At 36.9% G+C, this 16,322-nt stretch overlaps 1 protein-coding gene across 6 annotated transcripts in view; it reads left to right on the top strand.

The window, feature by feature from the left end:
• Positions 1-16,322, top strand: part of CPEB3 (cytoplasmic polyadenylation element binding protein 3) — a 199,148-nt gene that overhangs the window by 91,949 nt on the left and 90,877 nt on the right. The window lies entirely within an intron of this gene.

Consider the following 16,322-nt stretch of genomic DNA (forward strand, 5'->3'; position numbering starts at 1 on the left):
AGTTGAGCCCAATCTATCTGGTGGCTTATATGTGTAGTACATGCACAAATATTCCTATGTATTTTCTGTCTTTTTATCCCTTCCATTTTTTGGCTCAACAGTCACTGTCGTGTGACTGGTCTGTCCTTCCTTTCCCTCGGCCTTCATATAGGAACAATTGAGATGCAGTAACAAATCACTGAAACTTTATTCAGAATTTGTAATTATTGACATGGACTAGGTTAAAGTTGAGCTGTATTTCAGAAGAGGAGGGACTGGCTAAGAAAATTAAAGTGAATTGAGATAGTAATTTTTTTAAAAAAGGAAATATGAGTCAGTTATAGTTCCTTCTTTCTTACCCTTTTTTGCTATACAAAATCCATGCTTCCTAACTCTCTACATAAAGCTGCCATTTGGTGTATCTTTGAAAAAAATTTTCCATCCTTCTCTTACTTTTTTGACCTGACCAAAACCTGATTCTCTCCTGAAGTTACTATGTTCTCAGCTCTCCTACTTAATGGGAAAGACAGAGGTGTCATGGCGAGCAGTCTCACTTCTCAGTATTGCTTCCCAGCTTTGAATGGGCCAATTGCCCCCTACCCCCTTTTTTGGTGTTCCTAGTGTATGCCTTCCAGTTATACTTTCCTCTGAGAATCACCATTGCTGATGTCATTTAGAAGACAGAAAATGGCTTGGAAGAGGAGGATAGGATAACAACTACGGAAAACAAATAGGCGTTACCAGTAAACTAATAGTCATTGAAGGTGTGGAAAGACTGGTGAGGTTTGTGTAAAGCCAAAGTATCTGCTGATTTTTCCTGTTTAAAACAATAAATCTAGTAAGAATTAGTAGGCCAACTTTTAGGGAGGAGCCTAAAAGAGACATCTAAGTTTTGATCAAAGTTTTGGCATCTCCCAAAAATATTAGGTCCTCAAGTATTGTATAATATAGAATAGGAAGTGGGGGGAAGAAACTCTAATTCACAAATAAGACCGGCCACTTGTACAGTGTTTCCAAAATAAAGTTCTGAAACAATATGCCCTTTACACTTAAACAGGTAACATATTTTTCTTAACTTTCAAATAATTCTGCTCATTGTGCTTCATCTTCTTTACCTTTAAATCAAAAATATTAGTAATGTATTTTTATTTTTCCTGCTTTATGGCAGACTGATGAGAGTGTTTCTAGCTACATATGGTGGTAGTAGTTCTATTAGTTAGATTTTTCTTTTTAAAAATTTTTTTCTTAAATTTTATTTTTAATTGACAGGTAATAATTGTATATATTTATGGAGTACAATGTGATGTTTTGATATATGTTCACATGGTGGAATGATTAATTAAGCTAATGAATATATCTATCACTTCACATACTTATTTTTTGCCAGACAGATTTTTCTAACACTAATAGTAGCATGTGTTTTTGTTTTGGGTTCTTTTTTTACATTCTAGATGCAGAGTTGGTTTAGTAGTTGTGAGCTTATATAGGATTAATGCTTGACTTGGTGATTTTTTTCAAGTTGATCCTTAGAAAAGGATATTGGAGCCTCCATTGATGGGTCAAGTAAACCAAATTTATGGTCAAATTAATGTTCAAAACCAGAATGCTTGGTGGTCTCAATTTACTCTGAAATATCACTGCCAAGTATATCCATGTTATTCCATTTAACTGGCCAACTCTTCTTTTTCCAAGTAGAAAATGGACTTGGGAAAACAGATTAACATCAGAAAGTTTCTTGATGAGTACCACATTTAAAACACAGGCAGTAGTATGGCTGAACGGATAGTATCATTCAGCTCCAGGGAAGGTATCTTCCAAGCAGGCTGGAAGGTCTATAAAACCTGAAGATGCAGCAATGAATTAGCATAGGTGTAAAAGCACTGTCTAGAGACAGGAAAATATGATTTCCATCCTTTACAAACTGTATAACCTTAGGGCCACATTCTTAACTCCTGTTTGCCTCTAATTTTCTTCACCTGTAAAATGCAGATAATGATCACTAAGTGGCTATATATAAATCTCGTAAAGCTTAGCATAGAGCCTGACTTGTAGATAATTCTAATGTGAGCTGCTATTGTGATTGCTTGCATCAGCTTTATTGTTGCCTTTTTAAAATCTTCTTTTCTTTGCTTGTTAGTTTCCAAAATAAGAGTTTATCTTATACTGGTTTTATTTAGATAGGTGTTTTCCTGATGGACTTTAAGGCAGCATACCTATCAGTTATCTCATAGGCTAGAATAGTTTATTGGAGTACAGTCCCATCTGTTTTTATGTGAATCTTTTTCTTTGAATAAGATACTTACTACCTATCACTTGACTTTGAAACATGGACCTTCTTTGGGGCCTACAGCCCTTTCTCAGTTGTTATATATCTTGTGCTGTTTTCACTTTAAAAATTGCCTTATGCTGCTGTTTGGATTGTAAAATGGTACAGCTGATATTGGACTTCCAGTTCTTGGTCCCTGTGTCAATAGAAATTGGCATGAGATCAGAAAGAGTTAGGCAGGCAAGGCTTTACTGGGGCTTCTTGTTTGAACAAAAAGGGAGGCAGTGCTGGTTAAGGGTGCAACCAGACTAGCTCTCTAAACAAAGGGCTGGGGAACTTTCCTGGGGTTATAAAGGGAGAGGTAGGTGTCAGCTCTGAAGTCCTCACATGTAGAGGTTGGTTTCTGTTGGCAGTTGCATGCTTGGTCATGGCAGGCATGCTTCTTCATTTATCACCTGTATCATTAACATCTTAAATCTCCACTCCTGGGGGTGATTTTTGGCATTAAAATGAGATTACAATGAGGGAAAAGTCAGGGTAAGGTCAGTATGGGGGTCTTTTCTGGCTTCAGGTGGTTAGATCCAGATAGATCTGGTTTCTTTGCAGCTGGCTTCTTTATCAGCTAGTGTCAGCATCTTGCTTCAGTGATCCTGGAAGACATTACTCAAGAAACAATTTGTGAAACAAAATAAAAGTAAGCCATCAAAATTTGAAAAAAAAAAAAAAGTAACAGAAATCTGCATAATGTTTGTTTCAGTATTTGTAGACATTTCATATAGGACCTAGTGCACAGTCACTTTTTGTAAATGTGTTGTGTAAAATGGAAAAGAATGTATATTCTCAAAAAAAAAAAAAAAGAAACAATTTGTGGGTTTTTGTTTTTGTTTTTTGAGACAGGGTCTCACTCTTGCTCAGGCTGGTCTTGAATACCTGAGCTCAAGCAGTCTTCCTACCTTAGCCTCCCAGAGTGCTAGGATTACAGGCGTGAGCCACCTCCCACAGTCTAAGAAACAGACAGTTTGGCCTCCTCTATATATGGGTATGGGCTGAATTCCAGTGGCTAGGAGATCATTTTTTTTCCTCTTCTATAGTTAATTAACCTGGGTCATGCTGCCCTATCTTGCTTTCCGTGGTCAGAAGTGAGGCCCAAGTCATGTTCCTATACTGTCTCACAACCACTTTGGAAAACAGTTTGTCAGTTTTTTATTTTTTATTTATTTATTTATTTTGAAACAGAGTCTCGCTTTGTTTCCCAGGCTAGAGTGAGTGCCATGGCGTCAGCCTAGCTCACAGCAACCTCAAACTCCTGGGCTCAAGCAATTCTGCTGCCTCAACCTCCCGAGTAGCTGGGACTACAGACATGCACCACCATGCCTGCCTAATTTTTTTTTTCTATATATATTAGTCTGCCAATTAATTTCTTTCTATTTATAGTAGAGATGGGGTCTCGCTCTTGCTCAGGCTGCTTTCAAACTCCTGACCTTGAGCAATCCACCCGCCTCGGCCTCCCAGAGTGCTAGGATTACAGGCGTGAGCCACCACACCCGGCCTGTTTTGTCAGTTTTTTCAAAGGTTAAAACATGTACCTACCATATGATGCAGGAGTTCTCCTAGGAGTCTACCCAGAAAACAGAGAAAAAATGAAAACATGTCTATATAAAGATATGTATGTGAATATTCAAAGCAGCATTTTCATAATAGCTCAAAACTGTAAATAATCAAATGTCCCTCAAGTGGAGAATGGATAAACAAATTGCGATATATCCATGCAATGGAATACCACTCAGCAATAAAAAGGAATGAGCTGTTAATACATGCAACAACATAAGTGAATCTTTCAAAATTATGCTAAGTTAAAAAGCTAGACAAAAAGTACATATTAGAAATTTTATTTTTTAAAGTGGGAGAAGTGAGGTTCAATTTACCTTTTTTATTTTTTATTTTTGAGACAGAGTTAAACTCTGTAACCCTAGGTGTAGAATCCAGTGGCATCATTGTAGCTCACTACAACCTCAGACTCATGGGCTCAAGGGGTTTTCCTGCCTCAGTCTCCTGAATAGCTAGGACTACAGGCATGCACCACCATGCGTGGCTAATTTTTTCTATTTTCAGTAGAGATGGGATCTCACTCTTGCTCAGGGCTGGTCTTGAACTCCTGAGCTCAAGCAATCCTCCTGCCTCAGCCTCCCAGATTACTAGGATTACAGGTGTGAGCTACCATGCCCAGCCTAAACCTTAGTTTAAAAACCTACAAGTAGGCAGTCACTATACTTTGACTACCTAGTTGTTTTTATGAGGTTCAATTGAAGTAAGGCACCTGTACAAATCAGGTATTACTACTGCCACATTTGGGAAGTGGGGGCAAAACCTTATTCCAAGAAGATACTGCCAGTGAGTGACCTTTTTTTTTTTTCTTTTTTTAAGATACTAGCTTTGTCATGAAACAGAGGTTCAATATTATTTAAAAGTTTTTTTTACCATTCCTTTTGTGAGATCATTCAGGTTGTAATTAGAGTCTATTTGAACCAAGTTATAAGAGGTGATTAAAAAATCTGAAGTGCCACTTTCCCTTTGACAGGAAGAGATGATTATTTATCCTGAGTCTTCCTGATCAAGGTATATGGCAATGATAAATTGAAGAATCCTAGAATAAAACCTGGACAGTTAAAGATTTAAAATTTTGGTATCTTAAGCCGAAAAGACAAGGTTACTGATTGTTAAACAACTTATAGATAGCTCACGCATCAGGAAACTTGGAACTTTAGGTTATGCCGTCCTCGTGTTTTCCCTCTTATTCATGCCTGAAAGATATTTGGAGGGTTTTGCTTATATTTCTGTTTGAACTGAGGGCTGCCAGTGCATTTGTCGAATCAAGAGAGGAAATGTTAAAGGGTATTGGTATGAACATTTGTGTTGGTAAAAGACTTCTGTGTGGCTGCAGAGCCTCCTCTTCCCCCTCCCTTTTCATGCCCTGCCGGGAGTGAACTCCTTGGGGAGAAGCTCAGTTAAGAGGAAGTGGCAGAGAGGGAGCTAAGCACGTGATGCCAGAATGGAAATACTGCCAGCTTTGCCAGAATTCCAAATGGAATTTTCCAGAATTTGAAGAACACATTGTTCTTTCTACACTGTGAGTGGTTATAACTGAATAATTTCTTAGCAATGTACTAAGGTAGTGAAGGAATTATTTTGAGATTCTTAGATTAAAGATATTTTCTTTGAGAATTTTGATCTTTCCGAAGGCAAGATTCAGTGTTTCTGGGTTTTTTGTTTCTTTGTTTTAATTTTTTGAGATAATGCCTTGCTCTGTTGCTCAGAGTAGAGTGCAGTGGCTTCATCATAGTTAACTGGAACCTCAAACTCCTAAGCTCAAGCAATCCTCTTGCCCAAGCCTCTTGAGTAGCCAGGAATAAAGGCATGTGCAATCATGCCCGGCTTATTTTAAATATTTTTGTAGAGATAGGGGTCTTGCTATGTTGCCCAGGCTGGTCTTGAACTCCTGGCCTCAAGCAATCCCCCTACCTTAGCCTCTCAAAGTACTAGGATTATAGATGTCACCACAGCAGGCTAGTGCTTCTGTTTCTATCTAAACAGAATTAGAAGTAAAACTAGCGTACAGTTATCATATGAATACACTGTAAATGATGGCTAATTTATAAGTGAAAAATGGTAATTGGAGGGATATGTAATATTCTGTGACTTAAAGTACTGGTTTCAGACCATTATACATCGCGACAGACCTAAGAGATTGTTTTGTTTTGACCTTGTCATTTTACAGATGAGAAAGCTGAGGTTCAAGAGGCTATATGAATTGGCCAGGGTGATGTGATGGGGCCAGGAGCAGAACCTCCTGCCTGCAAGTTGAGGGTGGTACTTTGCTTCAAATACTTAAAACTGTTAAGAGTGGTTGTATTATTTTTGAACTACTCTAACACAAGCACACAAATTCATTGTCTTTGGGAAAACAGTTTTTCTATGATTATGTATCACCTTGTTTTAATTTAAATAATATTAACTATTAAGCTCTGGATGTTTAACACATTTTATTTTCCTGAAAAATAGAATAGTAAACCTTGTCTGTATGGCCTGATATTGAACATTGTAAATAAGTGAAGTCTGAAATATACTTGATTAACTTTATTTCATACAAGTTCCTTGTTTGTGAATATGTCTAAAGTGACAATATTAGGTTGTTCCAACCCAATAATAAAGGTGCAGGAAACTGATAAGTTACTTACTTTTCCCCGTGGACTTCCCTGTTTTTGTCATTTGCACTTGTGTAGACAGTAGAAACTGGACTTCCCATTTATACTCACTACACTTATAATTATCTAATGTTGGTGTTTCTCTTTCATACCTATGTTTCAAGAGACTAGCCTTTATTCACAGATTGTCCCTGGCTTCAGGTGTGATGCCTGGCCTATTGAGTTAGGGACTCAGTATGGGAAACCAAAAGAAGGGAGGGAAAGATATCTCAGTGAGAGTGTGAAAAGCACTGTGTGACAGTCTTAGAGAATATCCAATCTACCTCAATTCTTTCCTCCAAGATTTGCTTCAACTGTTCCTCGTTGAAAGATGGTAATAACATCAATTAACAAATTGCAGGCCGGGCGCTGTGGCTCACGCCTGTAATCCTAGCTCTTGGGAGGCCGAGGCGGGTGGATTGCTCAAGGTCAGGAGTTCAAAACCAGCCTGAGCAAGAGCGAGACCCCGTCTCTACTATAAACAGAAAGAAATTAATTGGCCAACTGATATATATATTAAAAAATTAGCTGGGCATAGTGGCGCATGCCTGTAGTCCCAGCTACTCGGGAGGCTGAGGCAGAAGGATCACTCAAGCCCAGGAGTTTGAGGTTGCTGTGAGCTAGGCTGACGCCATGGCACTCACTCTAGCCTGGACAACAAAGTGAGACTCTGTCTCAAAAAAAAAACAAAAACAAAAAAACAAATTGCAAAGTGCTTTCACAGACCTCTGAACTTTTGTAGTGCTTACGACAGTTTGCCAGGACATGATCAAAACCCACTTTTCTTGAGCACCAATTTTGCCCCAGGATTATTCTCTTATCTAAACAAAACAAGGCCAAATGATGGAGTCATGTGTGAAACTAAAATGCAGTTTTTAAGATAAAGCTGGAGACTTTTACAGGGATTTCTAGATTTCTATAAGTTTTAAGGATGCTCCATGGTTCATTGTCCTCTGCCATTGTGATACATTGGAAAAAAATTTCAGAATGATGTTTCTTCGTTGCATTTTTATTGCAACCCTGTTTAAAACATGGCAGTATTTTCATTTTCTAAAAAAGGTAAAGCAACTTGCTGGTGTCAAACAGCCAGCAAATAGCCATATAAAGATTAGGCACACAGATTATTCTGCCAACCAGTGTGATATTTTTTTTATGCTTTTTCTTTTCCTGAAAAGATCACTGAGGTTTCGTTTGACTCTTTTATAACAGTTAAATAAATAAAACTTTATTGATAGTAGAGTCAGTGTACTTCCAAAAGTGATCAATTTTACTTTTAGAACATAGTCCCTCTTGTTAGCGGCAGGAATTTTAACTACACTTTCACTCAGGCCTCTAGTACCTGCAGAAGGGGACTTGAATGTAGAAAGTGCAAAGGGCCTAGGTAAACTTAAGTAGGCAAAACTTTGCTTTCTGTTACCCTCCATACACATATACCTTTGTGATTTGACTAAAGTTTCTGGTTGTTTTCTTTTTTTCTTTTTTCAGCCTAATATAGTAGAAATAATGAACTTTGGGGTGGGAAGGCAGACAGTTCTGAGTTTAAATTCTGAATCCATCACTTACTTGCTAGGTGGCCTTGGGGCAAGTTACCCATCTTTTACTTTAAATGGACACTTTAACATCTCTTTACAAATGATAAGGTTAAGTGTGTAGTGTTCCTATCACCATATTTGGAGAAGCAAATGTTAGTCTTTCTTCCTTCCCTATTCTACCCTCTTCCCCTGTTCTTCCTTTTTGGTTAGCAGTAATTCTCAATCCCAGCTATATAATCAAAATGGGAACCAAAATAGAAAATACTCATGCCTGAACCCCACCCAGAGACTGTAATTTCATTGGTCTGAGATGAAACCTGCTTGTGGAGGGTGGGTAAGGTGTGGATGGAAAGGACCAGAACTGGAAGTAGTATAGGGAATGTGCTGTCATTTCCCTTGTATTCTTTCTTTTCTCTCAAGGCAATATGGTAAATGTAGTTTAGAAAGTAACTTAATACTCGGATGCCTCAAAGTGATATAGTGAAGCCTTGAACTTATATTTTGGACACGATGGAAAGAATAATAGTGGATGGAAATGGACAATGGACTATAGAAAGTTTTCTGAGGCAGAATCTACTCCTGGTAAAGATGCTGAGAACATTGTTGAAATGACAAAGGATTTAGACTATTACATAAGCTTAGTTGATAAAATAGCTGCAGGGTTTGAGAGAATGGACTCTAATTTTGAAATAAGTCTTGTGGTAAAATGCCATCCAACAACATCACATGGCACAGAGAAATCTTTCATGAAAGGAAGAGTCAATTACTGTGGCAAACTTCATTGTTGTCTCATTTTAAGAAGTTTCCACAGCCACCCAACCTTCAGCAACCATCACCCTAATGATAAGTCAGCAGCCATCAACATCGAGACAAGACCCTCCATCAGCAAAAGTTATAATTCATTGAAGGCTCATATGATCATTAACTTTTTTTTAGCAATAAAGTATTATTTAATTAAGGTATATACATTGTTTTTTAGTTAATGCTGCTACACACTTAGTAGACTACAGTATAATATAAATATAAGTTTTATATGTGCTGGGAAACCAAAAAATTTATGTGACTCACTTTATTATGATACTTGCTTTATTACAGTCTTTTGGAACCCAAACCTGCAATATCTGTGAGGTATCCCTATATTTAATTCATAAAATAACAATTGTAAGTGAACGATTGGTAGAAAACAATAGTGTGGTGGTAGTAATAATGAAGTAAAAGAAAAAGAAAATGTGGGTGAGCTGTTTCTTTTTTAAAAAATAATCCTGGATTGTAGGGATGATGGAGTTTGTGGAAATTCTAAAGAGAATTTCTGGATATTTTCAAGGTCTTTATAGGTTTGCAGTGTTGATTCTTCAGTCTTAGTGGGTAAGAGTAAGAAGGGTTTTTCAAATGTTCACCAACTGGTGAGTGGGTAAAATGTAGTATATCCATACTATGAAATACTACTCAGCAATAAAAAGAAATAAAATATTTATACAAAAGAAACAAAATATTCATGTAATAACATGAATAAATCTCAAAAACATTCTGGTAAGTGAAGGAAGTCAAACACATTGATTGCATTAATTTGAAATCGTAGAATTGTAGAAGAGGCAAACAAAACTGTTGGTATAAGAGGGGGATTAATGGTTGCCAGGAGCCGTGGGTTAAGAGAGGGAATCAACTGTGAAAGGGCACAAGGAAATTTTTTAAGGTTTTATAATTGATTATAATGGTAGTGGTTATATGATTGTATATAATTATCAAAATTGAGCTATGTGCTTAAAGTAGATGAATTTTACTGAATGTAAATAGTATCTCAACTTAAAAAAAAAGAGTAAGTGCTTTAGAGCCAAACTAAATCTGGATTCAGTCCCAGTTCTGCAGCTTAGTAGCTGATAACCTTGGACCAAGCACTTCGTCTTGACCTTGGTTTGCCCCTCTGGAAATGTATATAATGATAGTTGCTTTGGGAATTAGATGAGACATGATAAGCACTTAGCATATCATGCCTGAAGCATGATAAATTATCAGGTTACATTATTTTACTTTATGATATTCCTTTTCATTTATATAAAGTCTATAAGTATTGCTAGTATTATGCTTATCAGTCATTAGTGTTACTTTTTAGCTTTGAAATGCAATGGAAAGAAGATTTTTCTGTGAAAAATGGGTAAGAGTCAAAGAGAAAAGAGAAGGAAGAGGGAGTTTAAAAGCATCCAGATACCTAATGTGAATGCAGCAGCATGAAAATGTATCCCGCCCCTTCAAGCATCATTGTTACCTGCTACATTCATGTTGTTTATGGAGAAATTGATATTCCCTGGTTTGAAAATCATTGGGCTAAAAGTATCTTAACCTGCACAAACCCTATTACTCCTGCTGTTTGGGAATTTACAATATAATGAAGAAAAGGGGGATAATTTGGTCCCAACTTTAAGATCTTAATCCATGTTAGATGGAATTGTTTCCATGACTAATGCTCAGATGGAAGCTGAAACATTAGATGTCTGAATATAACCACTACTGAAATGGTGATTCAACAAGTCTGTGAGGTGTTTTTTAAAAACTGATGTTATTACAAGGAAAGTAATTAATTTGCCCATACAGTGACTTTTAATAGTCTTGACAAATATTTTCATGCCAGTTAATAAAATTTTGTACTAAGGTCTTTGGATCTTCATTTTTTCATTAAGTACAGCATCCCAGAGATTTTGCCTAAGTTTTAAAAATGGTGCATGCTTACCCTATAAGTATATGTAACTATTATGTACACATAATAAAAATAAATGTAAAATGGGGAAAATGCTGTGTACAGTTTTGATCTGCGATAGAGTGAATATCAATCTCTATCCACCTACCTACACCTTTCCTCTCTCTCTCGTCCTCACTTTATTCCTTTTTCATTTTTCATCAGGCACAGCGTTCCAGAGGCTCTTCCTAAGTTTTTTTGAGACAGAGTCTCACTATATTGCCCGGCTAGAGTGTCAGCCTAACTCACAGCAACCTCAAACTCCTGGGCTTAAGCAATCCTTCTGCCTCAGCCTCCTGAGTAGCTGGGACTACAGGCATGTGCCACCATACCCTGCTAGTTTTTTCTATATATTTTTAGTTGTCCAGCTAATTTCTTTCTATTTTTAGTAGAGACAAGGTCTCGCTCTTGCTCAGGCTGGTTTTGAACTCCTGACCTTGAGCGATCTGCCCGCCTCGGCCTCCCAGAGTGCTAGGATTACAGGTGTGAGCCAGGGCGCCTGGCCTCTGCCTAAGTTTTTAAAGTGGTGTGTGCTGCTTTGATTAACAATAGAGCAAATATCTGTCTCTGTCCACCTACCTACCTCTCTCTCCCTTTTTTACTCCTTTCCTATTCCTCTCTTTTTTTTTCCTCTCCCTCTCTCTCATTTTTTCAGCCTCTGTGGTGAAATCTGTATATGATACTACTTAGAGAGACTTCCTCAAATTCAGATGAATCCATGTAGCAGAAGAATTAGTTTAGATTTAAAGATCAGATCAGCAGTTTGGCAATTTCTTATGAAATTAAACATAAACTTACCATATGATTCAGCAATTGCACTCTTTGGTATTTACCCAAAGGAGTTAAAAACATATGTCCATGCTAAAACCTGCACGTTGATGTTCACTATAGCTTTATAAATAATTGCCAAAACTTGGAAGCAACCGAAATGTTCTTCATAGGTAAATGGGTAAACTGTGGTACATCCAAATAATGGAATATTATTCAGCACTAAAAATGAATGAGCTGTCAAGCCATGAAAAGACATGGAGGAACATTAAATGCATAGTACCAAGTAAAAGAAGCCAGTCTGAAAAGGCTCCATACTGTATGATTGCATCTATATGGCATCTGGAAAAGGCAAAAGCGGGCACAGTATCAAGATCAGGGTTTAAGGGAGAGGAAAGGAGGTAAAAGGTGGAGCACGGACAATTTTTTAGTGAAACTACTCTATATGATACTATAATAGTGAATACATGTCATTACACATTTGTGGATCCCATAGAATGTACAACACCAACGGTAAACTATGGACTTTGTGTGATTATGATGTGTTGATGTAGGTTCATCAGTTGTAACAAATATAGCACTCCCACAGGGGATGTTGGTAACTGGTGAAGCTATGCATGTGTAGGGGTAGGGAGTATATAAGGAATCTCTGGCCTGTAGTCCTAGCTACTCGGGAGGCTCGGAGGCGGGAGGATCAATGGAGGATCAGTTTGAATCCTAGACTTCAAATCTATCCTGGGTGACACATAGTGTCTCTTAAAAAGAGAGAGAAAAAAAGAAATCTCTGTACCTTTAATTGTCTGTGAATATAAAAGTGCGCTAAAAATATAAAGTCTTAAAGAAACAAATAAGATCATAACATGCGCTTTCCTTGGGGAATCACGTGTATAAGAGTACATCATTTAAAACCTACCGTAGACCAAGTCATAACAGGTAACAGAAGATCCATTTTAGTGTTGCCTCGTATGCCCGACAAAGCATCATATCATTAACATGAGAGTGCCTACTAGTCACTGTCCATGCAAACTTACATTGGCATAACTCCTGTTTCCTAGAAAATACATGTATCTTTTAATATTTATTCTGATAGACCTAAAACAAGTCTAATTTTTTAAAATTTTTGTATTATTCAGGTTTATGATTTAAAAGCTACAAAAATGTTGGCACTTTGGATTTTCTGCATTAATTTTTTTTTTTTTTTTTTTTTTGAGACAGAGTCTCATTTTGTTGTCCAGGCTAGAGTGAGTGCCGTGGCGTCAGCCTAGCTCACAGCAACCTCAAACTCCTGGGCTCAAGCGATCCTCCTGCCTCAGCCTCCCGAGTAGCTGGGACTACAGGCATGCGCCACCATGCCCGGCTAATTTTTTTTTTTATATATATATCAGTTGGCCAATTAATTTCTTTCTATTTATAGTAGAGACGGGGTCTCGCTCTTGCTCAGGCTGGTTTTGAACTCCTGACCTTGAGCAATCCGCCCGCCTCGGCCTCCCAAGAGCTAGGATTACAGGCGTGAGCCACAGCGCCCGGCCTGCATTAATTTTATAACCAGTGAATCAGACTAAAGTGTTTATAGTGTTTTTACTTAACTAGTCAAGTATAACATACATACTAAACAGTGCACAAATCATAAATATATGTTTAATATATAGATCAATGTAATATCACAAATTGAGCACACTGATGTAACCAGTTCTCGGATCAAGACCAAAACATTACCAGAAGCCCTCCTTAGGCTCCCCTCTGTTTAGTATCCTGAGCCAAGGGTAACACTACCCTGACTTCTAATAATAATTAGATGTAATTTTTATGAGATCTAAATTACATATACATAACAGTAAAGGAATTCTATTTGTAAGGATGATGATCATTAATTGAAAACTAAAGTTTTTGTAGGAAGTAGATAGAACTTTGAAAGAATATTATATCTTATTATATCTGGTATAAATCCATCTTAGCATAGTATATTATAAAGATGAATTAGTCACATTACTCTCTTTTAAAAATGTGGGATCATTTTGTTGTAGCTTATGTAAGTTTATATACTCTGCATTCTTTCTTGTTCAAAAGTCTATTTATTCCCAGGGGAAAGCACCACTGTTGTACTCCCAAATTTCTCTCCTTGGTGTTTATTTTATTACCTTTCTGTAAGGGAAAAATTTAACTCTGATTAAACTATTTGCATGCAACCCTCATGTGTGCAGTTTGATCACATTTTAAACCACTAACAGTTGCCTACATTCCAAAGGCTATCAAGGCATATAGTATTCCTTCCTTTGTGCACTCAGTTAACAAGCCATATTTGTGAGTATCAACTTGGTGTAGAGCATTCTGCCAAGTGCATTCAAGAATATTAAAAGTACAGGATATGGACATTGCCCCTTAGGAATTTAACAGTATAGTGTGGTGGTTTTAAATATGGATTCTGGAGCTAGATTCATATTCCAAATGTATTACTCCCTAGCTACCTGATTTTGGACAAGACACTTGTGTCCCGTTTTCCTCATCTAAAAAAAGAGGCTAATAAGAATACTTATGTCATAATGTTGTGGAGTGTATTAAATGATATTAATACATGTGTAAAGCATTTTGAACTGTTCCTGGCACTTAGTAAGTACTCACTAAGTTTTAGCTCTATAATAATAATCACCATAGGGATCATAGATAAACTCCTGAAATCAGGACCAAGGTAATACATAATAAATTCCACAATGAATGATGAAAACAAATCTAAGCATTTCAGATCACTACTTTATATTGGCTGCCTATTCCATATGCCGTACTGTGTCCCTAATATCAGAGTCCTCAGGCTGTCATGAACCAATTTATATTTCCATTTCTTTGTTCAGAAATAGAGAAAGAGAACTAGCTATAAAACTCTTGAACTGTTTAAGGAAACTTTGATTAAAACTCCCAGATGGGTCTTTTTGCATCTTTTCCCCTCTTCCCTCTCATTAATTTGGTACGTTTCTCCCCACTTCTAAGCCTGTCTGTATCTACTCACTTCATATTCTTTATTACCTGAATCTTTAGCAGTTGAAGACTTGAGTGAACAGCATTCTGATTTATCCTTTAGGGGTGTTAAGGTCCAGTGAGTCATTTGTACCTTAGTATCACAATCAGATTCTTTTTCATTGAGTATCTGGGTAGAAATCAGATATAATGGGAAAAAATGGAATTTGTTGTTTGGGAGAGAAATAAGTAATTTTGAAATACAGAGTGTTTTATTTTCTTTCTCAGTGGATATTTTTCAGTAGGGTGTCAGGCAGCATGACATCATAGGGGATGGGAAGAAGGGACAAAGACAAGTGATAGTATGTCAAAAGTTATTTCATCTCTTTTAAAGTGTTGTCTATTAGTATCAATTCGTCCATATTATTATGGATGAAGCAAATGGTTTTGAGGCCAATCTAGGAAACTAACTACCATTGTTATACTTTTTGTTTCATAGTACAAAAAGTTAAACTTTAATTCTATAAGGATTATAACAAAAAACAGCAATCCTTTACCCATCTTCCCCACTCCCAAAACTCTTTTAACACTTTTTGCTAATATAGATCTTCATATTTATATTTTAATGTGCTTAACTGCTATTCTCATTGTTATACTTTATGTTAGGAGATTAATTCCAGGTTCCAAATAATGAAAAGTACAGAAGTCCCTTAAATTGCTTTTTGAAATGCATCTCCTTTTGTTAATGATGTAAACAGTAATAGCTATGTAAATTCAGAAGAGATTTTTTTTTTCATTGAGGGTTGTAGGCAAAGGAGGGGTCAGAGGAAAATTGGAGCTTGGATAATTCTTTTTAATATTTGAGTAATGAGAAAGGGAAGAGGTTAAGGGTGTGGAGGAAAGGGCAAATTTGATGTCTGAGGAAAAGTGGAAAATAATAGATGAGACTGGCCAAGTGATATTTCAACTATCTGGCTGAAAAGTCTGAACTCTTTTCCAAGGGAAGAAATATTATAGTTTTTTCTTTTTCTCCAAGGGGAGAAATATTATAGTTTTTTCCTTTTTAGATTATGGCATACTTCATTTTATTGAGCTTTTGCTTTATTATACTTTACAGATATTGGACTTTGTGTGTGTGTGTGTGTGTGTGTGTGTGTGTGTGTGTGTGTGTGTGTGTGTGAGTGAGTGACAGAATCTCACTCTGTTGCCTGGGCTAGAGTGCTATGGCGTCAGCCTATCTCACAGCAACTTCAAACTCCTGGGTTCAAGCGATCCTATACCTCACCCTCCCAGGTAGCTGAGACTACAAGCACGCGCCACTGTGCCCTGCTAATTTTTTCTATTTTTAGTTGTTTGGCTAATTTCTTTCTATTTATAGTAGAGACAGGGTCTCACTTTTGCTCAGGCTGGTCTCAGACTCTTGAGCTCATGCAGTCTTCCCACCTCAGCCTCCCAGAGTGCTAGGATTACAGGCATGAGCCATCACACCCAGCCTATAGTTTTCTTTAATGCTTACTATTCTTATACTGTAAATATAACCACAAATTATCCTACTTTTTCAGTATAAGCTAGTTGTATGACAACTCATGCTTTAAAAATGGATTAGAGTTCTCACTTATTTTTATAGAACCTGAGGTTTCAAATTTGAGAAACTTTTCACTCTGAAAATCATTTTAGATGACAGGATCTTGTAGAGATACATGATACCACAGTGTAGTTCTATTAAACATTGTAACAATACATTCTTCAGCCTTAAGTTTTGAAAAGGAAGGAAACCTTCAAAGCACTCTATTAGTAAATATGGCTTGAGATGGATCCAATACCTTAATCTCATTCTATTTTTTCAGTTCATTTTA

This window comes from Microcebus murinus, chromosome 14 (assembly GCF_040939455.1).
Source record: "Microcebus murinus isolate Inina chromosome 14, M.murinus_Inina_mat1.0, whole genome shotgun sequence".
Taxonomy (NCBI): domain Eukaryota; kingdom Metazoa; phylum Chordata; class Mammalia; order Primates; family Cheirogaleidae; genus Microcebus; species Microcebus murinus.